Genomic DNA, 12,492 nt, shown 5'->3' with positions numbered 1-12,492 from the left:
CTTTAAACTGGGAAAGTTCATTTAGCTTCAGAAAAACTTGGATTTTTGTAATTCATGTTCATTCCTACTTTTCCACTCCTTCTGCTTCCATTTTTCTCTTTTCAACAAGAAAAAGGACTATCTAGATATAGTAGAGAGTTATAAAATTCTCAATTAAAAAAGTCCAAAACATATTTAAGGGCTGAATGTTGCTTGAATATATTATCTACAAATGTGCAAGAGAAAGCAGTCTGACCTGCTGCTGGGTTCTTTTGCTGCTGGGGAGCAGGAGCAATGTGCTACACAGAAGGTCACAGCTAGTCTGAGCTAGCAAAGAATGAGGTAGGAAGTAGGTAAACAGAACAAACAACAGTTCAGGTATGCTTCACTGTAAGCCAGGGGCATACAAAACACACGTTTAGAAGGGTACACACTGTGCTAGATGCCACATTAAAACAGTGATTTCTCTTAGTGCTAATAAAAGCATTTCCATGCAGAAAATCATACAGTATTACCCAGAGTCACTGTTGATTTCTGTCATCCAGCTTCATAATCTCAAATTACCCCCACTTCCAGGAGGCAAGAGTATGATCCTCTGACTAAAAAAATGCTTCTTAAAAGATGCTTTAGATAGACGCTGAAAACCCAGGGCAGATCAACCCATAAGCATTACTTGTCCTTCCTCAATGCCAACAGGAGAGTAAATCACAAGAATAGGCTTTGCCAAAGGTTGATAAGCACTCTTCAGCATTCTGATCTCCCACCCAGGAGAGAAACCTTGGTTCCTATCTGAGAAATTAGAATGCGCCCCAGATGAAAACACAATCGGAAGCATTCCAGTCCTCTTCTTCAGCTGCGTTTGGGCTAGGGAAGCAAAGACTGTTTCTGGATCTCTCCTGGGGTCACCCTGACCTATAGGAACCCCGAGAGAGAAGAAATCCACAGCAGTAGAGAAGAAAGCAAGTACACAACTACAGTACATGCTCAATGGATACAGCAAACATCTTTAGAAACAGAAGGGGATTGATACAGGGAAGATTACCAAGTAACTATAGTGCTAATTAGGCCCCATGCTGATCCAGCCACCTCACAGGCAGGCTGTGAGTACAGTCTGTACAGAAACTACTGCTTAGTGGATGCTAAGGCAAAGCTGATAAGGGCCCTGTCCTTCAGATAAATGCCATCTCCTGTCATGGTACAGATCAACCTTCTACAAGAAGAATGAACAACATATGAGAATTTTGACCCTGAGAATCAAGATTTTTAGTCTCTCAAGTCAGGATTTTGCAATTATTCATTCCTATGACAAATCTCACTAAGCTACGTATCCTGTATAACTCTCTTATGAGAAAATTCTTTCCAGCACATAGAAAGAAAATGTGGTATCTTTGACACATTTTACAAGTACACCTCAGGATTATTTAGCTTTTCCTTGAACATTTAAAATCTGTAATAAACATTTAAAAACTATTTTATTGTTTCAGAGGTGAAAGCATTTTAAAATGATCAGATTTCAACTTCATGTAATAGCTAAGGTCAAAACATTGCTAAATCATGCTTAAAAAGAAGGTATTTGGACAGATGCTACAATATTTTTCAGCAGAACACCATTGCAGGAAAAGAGAATCCAACTTAATATCTGCAGTGACAGATTACAGAAAAAGTTATCCCTCCTGAATAACTGCAGTTATTCAGACAATCTTCTGAATTAAGATTGTAGCCCATACATTTTATTTGATTGAAGGTAACTGCTTGATTTTTTATATTCTTTAGGGAAATTTACTTTAATTTCTCTATTTCAGCAAGCATGAGAATTGTTTTTCTATAGCTACATCATACAGAACTAATAGCAGAACGTAATGCTTATTGTTTGGCCTTCAGTTTTTGTAAGTATTTACTTGCTGTGTAAAGGACACGAGCCTTACTACTTAATTTGATTGATTTAGTAGTAGAAAAGCATTAATCTAATGCTCAAAAGCTGAAATGATACAAATAAAAATCAGTAAAAGGGCACATTTTAAAAATGTAATTTTAATTAATCATGCAAATGAGTTATTAGCATAACTTCTGATTCCTCCTTCCTGAGGTTTTCAAGATTAAATGTCTTTCTTAAAGGGATATTTCAATTGTTAATAAATTACTAGTTCAAAGTTTAACTGTATAAAATATAAAAGTCCCCATTAGAAGGCTAATTATTTAACAGACTAACAGCATCTCAAAATAAAGTCCCTCTCATCAAAAGAAGAGACATGTCTCTTTTGCCCTATGGTCTTCAAAATATATTACTCATTCAAGAGTCTGCTGTATTTCTTTGCACATGTGAGTCATGCCTGTATCACAGAGACAGTACTTAATCAGAACTCAGCACATCAGCTGAACTCTCGATCTCACTAAAAATCCTAGTCTGTAAACCTTTTTCAGGTTTCACTGAATGTTAACAGTAACAGGTCTGTTCATTGCATGGTAAAGATTTATAGTCTTCCTTATGCACTTAAAGACAGTAATAATTTCAAATATTGTAGAAATGTAAACATGAAGAGTAATTTCTACCCCCTTCTATACTTTCAGATTGTTACACTCTTATGCTGTCAGATGTCAAAGTGGGGATTTTTAGACCACTGGAGCATAATACACACTCAGCATTCTGGAAATGTAACTCAGTCTGAACCCTTTAGGGAAAAAAAAATTAGTCATTAAGGAATACTATTCAATAGTCATCTATTTGCTAAGTTCAGACATTTCTTCTTTCTCTCCACTTCGTGGTACAACTGCAGACATTAATCTTAGCGCTGTTGCCAATTTAAATAAGGCCTTTAGAAGAAGCAAGTAGATATTAGCAAAAAATATAGCTAAAAGCACACAGGTTCTCAGTTTATCTGGTTTTAATTTCATGTTGTGTCTTCATGCATATTGCAAATTCTCTACTGCTGTTTATGATCTTGGGAATTTTTGATTATATATGCATCTCTGCTGGTGTATCCCACCAGAGTAAAATGTCTGTTCTTTGGCTTCCTCTTCACAGAATTGATCCAGCACTGTATCAGCTAGGTTAGAGATGATTTCTTCTCAGTAGCTGTTCCACTGTTGTGTTTTAGATTCAGAATGAGAATCATGGTAACATACTGATGTTTTGGTTTTTTTCTGTGTTTATCCCAAGTCAAGGAATTTTTTTCCCTTGTCTCCTGCTCCACCAGTGAGGAGGTGAGCAAAAAAATTGTGAGGGAGCACAGCTTGGGACAGGTGACCAGAACTGACCAAAAGGATATTCCACACCACAGAACATCATGCCCACTATATAAACTGGGGGGAGTTACCTGGAAAGGGCTGGTCTGGGTTCAGCAAGAGGGGTCTGGCAATGGTCCATGGGGGATGAGCAATTGCATTGTGCATCACTTGTTTTTTCCCTTTTTATTATCATTATTATAATTTACCATTATTACTGTATTTTACATTATTTTCAATTATTAAACTGTTCTTCTATTAACACACGTTTTGCTTGGATTCTACTCCCATTCCACTAGGATGGGGGAAGGAGAGGGAAGACTGAGCAAGTAGCTCTGCAGCACATTATCTCCAGCTGGGCTTAGAACCAGGACAAGACTAAACCAGATATCAGTAGAACTGAACAATAGAATACTGTAGCAAGTAGTTAAGAGAATTTTTTTTTTGGTTGGTTGTGGTTTTTTTTTATTTTAATAGCACTTGCCAATTGATACTGTCCAAGATCCCTCTCACAGTGGGGAATCCCCAGCCAAAACAACATTGCTGATCCATTGTCCTGTCATCATGTCTAAAGAACTGCCTTCAAGATGAGAAAACTCACTCAAAAGCAGTCATGAGACTAAAGAGAAAAAGCTGTTTGAGTCCAGATTATTTCATTAAAATGTCTGCAAAAGGTTCTCATATACATAAGCAAAAAAAAAAAAAAAAAAAAAAAAAAAAAAGAGTTAAAATAGAGAATGGTCTCAAAAGTAGCATAGGGCTGCATAAAATGTCACCAGATGGCACTATTAACATAGTCTTCAAACTCTTCCAAGCATATGAGCAAGATTTTACTTTAAAGATGGTATATCTTGTTTGTTCTCGTTTTGATTGTGAGGTACATAAAAAAAGTCTTTGCAGATAAAAGACTCTTGTTAGAGTTTGGAGGACAAAACCCCTCCCAGAGAATTAAGCAGCATCAAAGAGACAGACTATGACTCCTAGGTGCAAATTTTATATCGTTTATACGTCATTCAAGGGAGCTGCACTGAGCTTACAGAGGACCACAGATCTCTTTTCTGAATCTTTCTTTCCACTGGGATGACTACTGCCTTCAGATGTCAAGGAGCAGCTGCGGCAGTAGGGCTGAACTACCTTGTATGTAGTGACCTTGTAACGTCATTACTTCACCCGTATGAATAAGACTTCAAAGCCTTTTTCAAAATAATTTCCTTCCCTGCCTCCTAGGAGAGACCGTATTCTATTCACTTGGAATATAAAATTCTTAAAATAACAGAGAAAATGGTGTATGCTAAAAACTCATCTATTTTTACACAAGTTTTTGAAGTGATGTGAGGTGTACAGTGAATCTTCCCTTAAAGTGTCATAATCTGGTGCTGCCTAGTGTTTAGCCAATGTAACTACTTTAAAAATCTGGGAGAATTTCTAAAAAATTGTATATCCTGGTCTTTGCATCCTTTGCACAATGAGATCTAAATAATTCTGTTTATGCAGATGGAAAATTATGGAGCCAAATATGTCCAACTGAATCGTGTAATGACAATATTTCAGAGAACGTAAGATTTTTGTCTTAAGCAATGTTCATTCCTGTCTTAATATTTCATAATGCTGAGTCATAAACACCAAGGAGAAAAACAGTAATGAATATCAGCTACTTCTCCTTGCCTTATGTACCTTTGCATAGTAGAACTCTCAGAAAGATACTCCTGAGACACCAAGTTTTGAACATAGATTTTTAAAATCTAGACTACTACAATAATGTAAGTAATGTAGTGTACTTTTACATTAATATACAAGAAATGAAGATGTCCCATATCTCCAGTGACTAGTCTCCTAAAACCATCATGAAGGAGTAACAGCTCCTCTCACAGTGGTCATTCTGCATACTTCAGGTTTATTATAGAAATCCCAAATCTTCAAAGAATTTGCTGGGGAGTATAATGAGTAACTCTTTGCATTAGAAAGATCCACAGAACTTTGATCACTCTCCCAGGAAGCATCAGGTCACTGTGAACTATACAAGCTGATTAGGGTCAACTGTCATCCTTCTACATGCAAGCATTGCTGCTGTCAATTGCCCAGTCAACCATAGCAAAATATACCCACTAATAACCATTCATATCTGATGTGCTAACTAGAAGTTTAGCTACTTAATTTGTATTGAAGTAATTGTGAGGCTTTTCATCTATCAATGTAATTCCATAGAAAATTAAATCAAGCCATAGGATCTTGATAAAAGAGACTGTAGTGATTCATGTGTTAGTGGTTCACTTTGCTGCTGGTTTCATAAGAGAAGCTCAAAACTCATATCTCAAACTAACTGGAAAAAAATCTGTATTTTAAATATCTGACTCCACAACCACGTACATTTTAAATTAAAAGATACACTACTTCTATTTTATGGTCCTTCTTTTCCATTCCATAGTTAGCCCAGGAATTTAATTACTGAGAATGAATGAAACTAATTAGATGTTAAAAAACCACTTAGCCACTATCTTATTCTTCTCCCTCCATTAAAATGGCCTAGTATTTGTATTATGTTCAGTAATTGTATTTACAATATAGATACTCTATACATCTCACAGAATACACAAACATGTGCACAACATTCTGAACATGGATAAGGCACATGACCTGTTGGGCTCCTTCACTCTCCCCTAACTAGTCACTTAAGAGACTGCAAACGACTGCAGCAAAGCACGATTCTCAGACATCCTGAATAACTGAGGCCAAGGTGGAAGCTATGCTTTGCCACAAAACTTAAGAGGCTCTCAGGAAGTTCTTTTCCCTTTCAGGACATTATCTGTCCCAGACAGGTAACCAATTACACGATGTCACATGTCAATTGTTCTTCTTTGATCAGGAACAGTTGATTTAGAAACAGTTCAGCATAAATAAAACAACCAAGGTACACCTGGCCACTTCTGTGCTTCCATAAATCAGTACTCCAGGACCTGAAAGGTAAGACTGTGAAGCTGACAGAGTAGCCCAGAACAATCAGGTTACTCCCCGCAGAGATCCTCACTGACTGCTCAATCCCAAATCCTGTCCCAGTATTCTGATAAAAATCACTAGTCTTGAGTGCTCTGTTCCAGCTACTGCTTTTTAACCATTTACTCGTGGACTGCTTAGGTTTCCAGTCTAGCCCAAATACAAATTTTTAGTCCAGGTTCCTCTGACTGTTGCTTTGAGCCACTGGATGCCAGATGGTCTTGATAAGGTTTTTCAAAAAGTGCATTTCTTGGCCTCTTTGTTCTGGACCATACCACTGATAGTGGCCTAGGTCTGGCCATTAGAACTGACCATACCTATTGTCTACAGGAACTTCTCAGATACTTCAATTATTTTAACTTTAGGGACAACATGAAAGGTACACTACTATTTTTTTTTTTTAACTGGAAAATGCACTTTTGTCTTGTCACACCTGTACTCAAAAACACCTAAGTTAATCTTATTTAATCTGAATAAACACTGACTATAAGAAAAATGATAAAAGTTACTGCTGTAGATACTCAGGAATGCATGAAGGAAGATTCTGTTTCTTGCTGTATTCTGCTTTCCTCTGTATTCTGAAAATTTTTATTAGATGCATCTGATAGATGTACATGATATCTATATAGATAGGCACCACAGCAATGACCTATGAAGTACAAAATAAAGCCAATTATATTTTAGAAGCATAAGACAGTCAGATTTATAAGATTTATAAAATATGTGAATGTCAGTTTGGTAAAATATAAAGCACAAAAAGAAATAGAGATCACTAAAAATGGAAACTGCATCTCATTGCAAACAGAATTCTTATGAATCATTCAGCTGCAGAAAGATATTAGATTTTGGTGCAAAACCACATTCAATTACACATACCCTGACATAATTATAAGACGGTTTTCAATAAGGTGGTTTTCAATATGTGGAAACTTCTGGGGCAAATGAGTGCAAGCTGCTTACACCTTTTCTTAAGAACTGGACTTTTGACCTGATACATGGGCCTTATTTTTTTTTTTTTCCCTGTGAAGAGATTAGAACTATTTAATAGTTCACTATTTGCAATGGACAAGTCACTCTGTTGCTAACAGATGCCTTTCCTTTAGGGTACCACACATCTCACACCACTGCTGCTGAAAAACTTTCCAGCTGGGATAAAATAAGGAAAAAAAACTGTTCATTTTTAACCTGTTTAAAGACAGCTAAAACCTGCAGTTTTTGCCCACCCTTGGGGTGCTCAGTCGCATTTCAAGTCAAGGGCTTTTTAAATTTAGCTGCTGTTCACTGGAGCCAAGGAATACAGTCTTCACTCAGCATCTTACTGCATGTAGCTACGCATTGGATGGTATGCACCTTGGAGATTTCAGATTGTTCATTTACCTAACTGTGAATTCCTATTTGTGAGTCAGAACTGTTCAGCTTGAAAGCCGCTGTAATTAAGCTGACATGCCATTCAGTGACCTTGGCATAATCCTAATGAGATCTAAGTCACAGACAACAATTACTGAAAACACAGGGGTACAGTTCAAACAAAGCAGAAAATACTAACATTTTCCATGAGCAAGATCAATGTACTTTAAAGCAGAGAAACATAATAAACTGCTTTATCAGCCAAGTCTCTTTAGCCACCACAAAAAGTGGCTTGTACCTGGATAGCGCATCTGGCAACAGGATCAGGCAAACAAATTACTCAAGGAGATTAATTGATTGCAAACTAAGGCCTTTAATAATGCTTCTTTCAACAGACAAAACACAATACAGGCATGCCTTTTAAAAAAGTCAGCAATCAATACTAATCCAGAGTCAGCCAAGTTTTGTAGCTCCTGTTCTACACTGCCCGTGAGAAAAACTCAATTATGCACTTTGTTGTCATTCCCATCAATGGTCTCCTGCTTGAAGTGAGAAATCTATTTTTCTTTCTCTTTGAGAGGTTATCAGCCCTTGAAACATAGAGGTATTTTCTGCTACTTACAACTAACTTAAAAAGGCATTTTAAAAGCATTTGATGGTGTTTACAGAAATGCTAAAAGCACCATGTTTCAGAGTGCTATTATATTGCTGATGACAGGTGTTGAATTAAGGCAAAATATATGCCTAATATCTTAATAAATTAAGAGCTGGTAAGTAGATACTCCAAAATTAGTATAAAAATCTAATTATGTCAAGCAGTAATAGCCATATTTATTAGAAAAAATCAAATGACAGGACAGCATATGGTGTTTTGTTACTTTGGCTTCATTTAAAATATACAATTTCCACTACCAGCTAGAATTTCAATACAAATTTAGCCAGATGAGACTCTTGTTTACAGCTATAGCAGAGTCAACTTTAGCTATTTTTACAGGGTATGGTGATACTTCTGATTGATTTCTGTTCAAATATTTCTGAATCACCCAAATTTGTCAAAAGAAATCCATTATCTATGAAAGGATTAGTCTTGCAACTTAGCTATTTGTAGTGATTCAAACTTGTGTTACTTTGCAATATACCTCTAGCAATCTAATTCATGTTCTGCCATGCACATGTCAGATGACATAATTCCTTATAACAGATAAGAAAGAAACTTGTGCTTCTGCCTAACATGTGGGTATTCTGATACATCACCACTTAAACCAAAGGGCATCCACAGTAAGGCTATCATATTTTTAATACCACAAGCCATGAAGATCATACATTTGTCAAAGGCAATTTGCCTTTGCCTTCTAACAGGCAGCAAAGGGAGACAGCATGTTTTGCACAAGAGATATTTCATTAAGAGATATTTATAACAAACAAAAATAGGGCTTTCAGAAAAATGGAGTTCTCAAAAATCAAAATGTCTGTTTATATACACAATATGAAGCAAAACTAATCAAAACATGTTTTGAATAGCTTCTTTACATAAGAATGCAATTTGCAACTAGCTCTGGACTCAGGGAAAGCCAGTGAGGAAAACCTTCACATTTCCTGGGATGGATACTCTGGGACATGGGTGTATGGGCCATGTACCACACACCTGCATGTTTATCAGCATGTATCTCATTAATTTCCCTAAAATAATGAAAAAAATGGTATGATAAAATCCATCTGACCTCCTGAATATAGCCAGCAAATTGTTACAGATAATGATATTTTTCCTAAGAGGCCAGCTTCAAGGACAGTAGGAGGGGTAGTTCTCTGTCAAGTGTTCAGTGCCCCACAGAAAACATTATAAAAATGCCCTGGGTATCTTTGATGTAAGGAAAGTGATCAAGCTCTTTGCTGCTTCCCTACCCTTCTCTCTGATTTCACACATCAGTTGCAAATTTCTTATACATGACCAAACACTTGATTTATTGTAAGGTTCAGGTTTTTTCACCATAAGGACCAATGCATAAATTTGAGTGATTCCAGGCCACAATTAACTAGGAAAAACTACTCCAAATTTTCAACAATTGTTTTTTTATTTTTCTATCAGTTATAATATGCTTAAAATTTTTTCTCACTAAAATATGCAGCTAATTACATACATGAGTCAAAAATTATGCATACCCTCTTTGCATCCATGTTCACTAACAAGACCAGCTCTTAGGAATCTCTGACCCAGGAAACCAGGGCAAGGAATTTTGCAAGGAAAACTTTCTCCTGGTCAAAGATGACTGGGTTAGAGATCACCTAGGTAAAGTGGATATCCACAAGTCCATGGGCCCTAATGGAATGCATCCATGAATGTTGAGAGAGCTGGCAGTCACCAGTGTGAGGCTGCTGATGATCATCTTTGAAAGGTGGTAGAAATCAGGAGAGGTGCCTGAAGACTGGAAGAAAGCAAATGTCATTCCAGTCTTCACAGCAAGGGTCACTAGTGGTTTTGCAAAACCATGACAGTGACCAACAATGGCCTCTACAATGAAACAGATATATGGATGGATGAAGGAAGAGCAGTGGATACTTTAGCAAGTATTTCAACCCTGTCTCTCACAACATCCTCAAAGACAAACTCAGGAAGTGTGGACTAGGCAAGGGGACAGTGAGGTGGATTGAGAAATGGCTGAACACCAGATCCCAGAGAGTCATAGTGACTCTCATAGTGAGTGTCACAGTGTCTATTTGGAGGCCTGTCTCTGGTGATGTCTCCAAAGGTTCAAAACTTGTCCAGTTCCATCAATAACTTCAATAAATGGACAGATGCATCCTCTGTGAGTTCATTCATGACACAAAGCTGGAAGGAGTGGCTCTCAGGGAGGCATGCAGCCCTTCAGAGGGACCTCAACAGGTTGGAGATGTGGGCAGAGAAAAACTGTCTGAAATTCAACAAAGGCAAATTCAGGATCCTGCAGGTGGGGAAGAATAACCCAGCAGAGGCAGGGGGCTGATCTGCAGGGAGCAGCTCTGTGGAGAAGGACCTGAGTGTCCTGGTGGGCAACATGCTGTCCATGAGCCAGCAGTGTGTCCTTGTGGCCAAGAAGGCCGGTGGGGGTATTAGGAAGAGCACTGACAGCAGGTCAAGGGAGGTGATCCCTTCTCTCTACTCAGCCCTGCTAAGGCCATATCTGGAGAGCTGTGCCCAGTTCTTGGCTCCTCAGTACATGGGGTTCCTGGAGCAGGTCCAGTGGAGGGGAATAGAGATAATTAAGGGACTGCAGCATCTCTTACAAGGAAAGACTGGGGCAGCTGGGCCTGTTTAGCCTTGAGAAGAGATGGATGATGGAAGATCTCATTAATGTGTTTATGTATTTGAAGGGAGAGTGTCCATGGGCAGAAACTGATGTACAGGAATTTCCACCTGAACATTAGGAAGAATTTCTTTACAGTGCAGGTGATTGAGCACTAGAATAGATTGCCCAGAGAGGCTTGGAGTCTCCCTCACTGGGGATATTCAAGAATGTCTGGACACAATCCTGTGCCATGTGCTGTAGGATGACCGTGCTTGACCAGAGTAGATTCTGCTAGTTGCAGAATCCATTGAGGTTCCTTCTGACCTGACACAGTCTGTGATTCTGTGAACTACAAGTATTTTAGGGACCAGGCTTACTGAATCCCACACAGAATGTTTTACAATTCTGACAGTTCTTTCTCTTAATAGGACAGTTAATAGGTATACTTGAAAACCATCAAGGTACTAACACTTCACAAGTTACTACTTATTAATCATTGTGTACTATATGTATATAAACAGCCTACTCCAAAAGGGAAATAAAAGGCATTTGTGAACTCAGGAGCTGTAACAGACTAAGTGTTCAAAAACTATGAATTTCGGTGGCTTTGCAGGGGCCAGAAACACGCAAAGTTCACGTAATACAATCATTTGAAACTGAATGCCCACAGCTGTAGATTAACTCACCTTCTCACACTACAAAATCTTGCATATAATTCTATCAACAAATGAAGAAAACTATAATACTTTTCCTAACTTAAGAAGCTGTTCTTCCAATTTTCGTATCAACAAGCTTGAATGACCAAAAGTTGCTAAGAGACCTGGTATGACCATAACCAGAAGACACAACCTCAGAACAGAACATTGTATCTTACCCTGCAAGTAGATATAGATGAAGATACTAAAATAAGATAAATAATTAAATAATTAATCTGCCTGATCCTTAACAGGGACACATGTGCTCCATTTAATATTTTAGCTTTCCCAAAATATATGTGCCTTTTCAACCCTGGTTGAATACTCCACAACTTCCTGTGCAACTTTAAATAATACATTTAAATTATTTTCTTCCTCTGCATTTGTATTTGAAGCAGTGACTGGGGTGGAGGGTGTGAGAGCAATGACATAATGTTTTATGAGATCATGACCTCAAAAAATTTAAGTTACTGTGAATGTATAGAATGGATAATTATTTTTCTGTGACTCAAGTCAAAACATTTTTCTTTGTAAAGATTTTAATCAACTTTAAAAGAAAAGGCTACCTGTTAGTAAACTAGGTCCCCATTTCATTTAGAGAAATTGCATTTAACTTCAGAAATAAAGTTACTTCACCTGCACAGTTCAGTTTCTGGGAAACCTACTGACCAAGCAAACCAAAATACTATATAAGTTAATGCAAAGAATCCCAAGAACCATACAAAAATTAAAGCGTTAAAGCTATTTAAATCAGCCCTCTCTTTCCACATGAAGGGATTTTTAAAAGCAGGGTTTGGGTTTGCTTGTTTTTTTTAAGAAGCCTTTCAGGAAGAATGAAAACGGATGGAATACACAGCATCGTAAGATGTATTTACCAAACCCACCAGCAATGAGTCAGATTCTAAAACACCAACAGAATATTTCTTGTGCCTTCCCTAGAGTCACTCTAGAAGCAAAACAAAATAACTGTGTTTTGATTTCCTCCACCATTTTAG

At 37.6% G+C, this 12,492-nt stretch overlaps 1 protein-coding gene across 1 annotated transcript in view; it reads right to left on the bottom strand.

Annotated features, from left to right (window-relative positions):
* The window catches only part of GLIS3 (GLIS family zinc finger 3), a 113,846-nt gene that overhangs the window by 81,914 nt on the left and 19,440 nt on the right, over nt 1-12,492 (bottom strand). The window lies entirely within an intron of this gene.

This window comes from Vidua macroura, chromosome Z, assembly GCF_024509145.1.
Source record: "Vidua macroura isolate BioBank_ID:100142 chromosome Z, ASM2450914v1, whole genome shotgun sequence".
Taxonomy (NCBI): Eukaryota; Metazoa; Chordata; class Aves; order Passeriformes; family Viduidae; genus Vidua; species Vidua macroura.
Note: the sequence above shows the minus strand (reverse complement) of the source record. Positions and strands in the feature narration are given on the sequence as shown.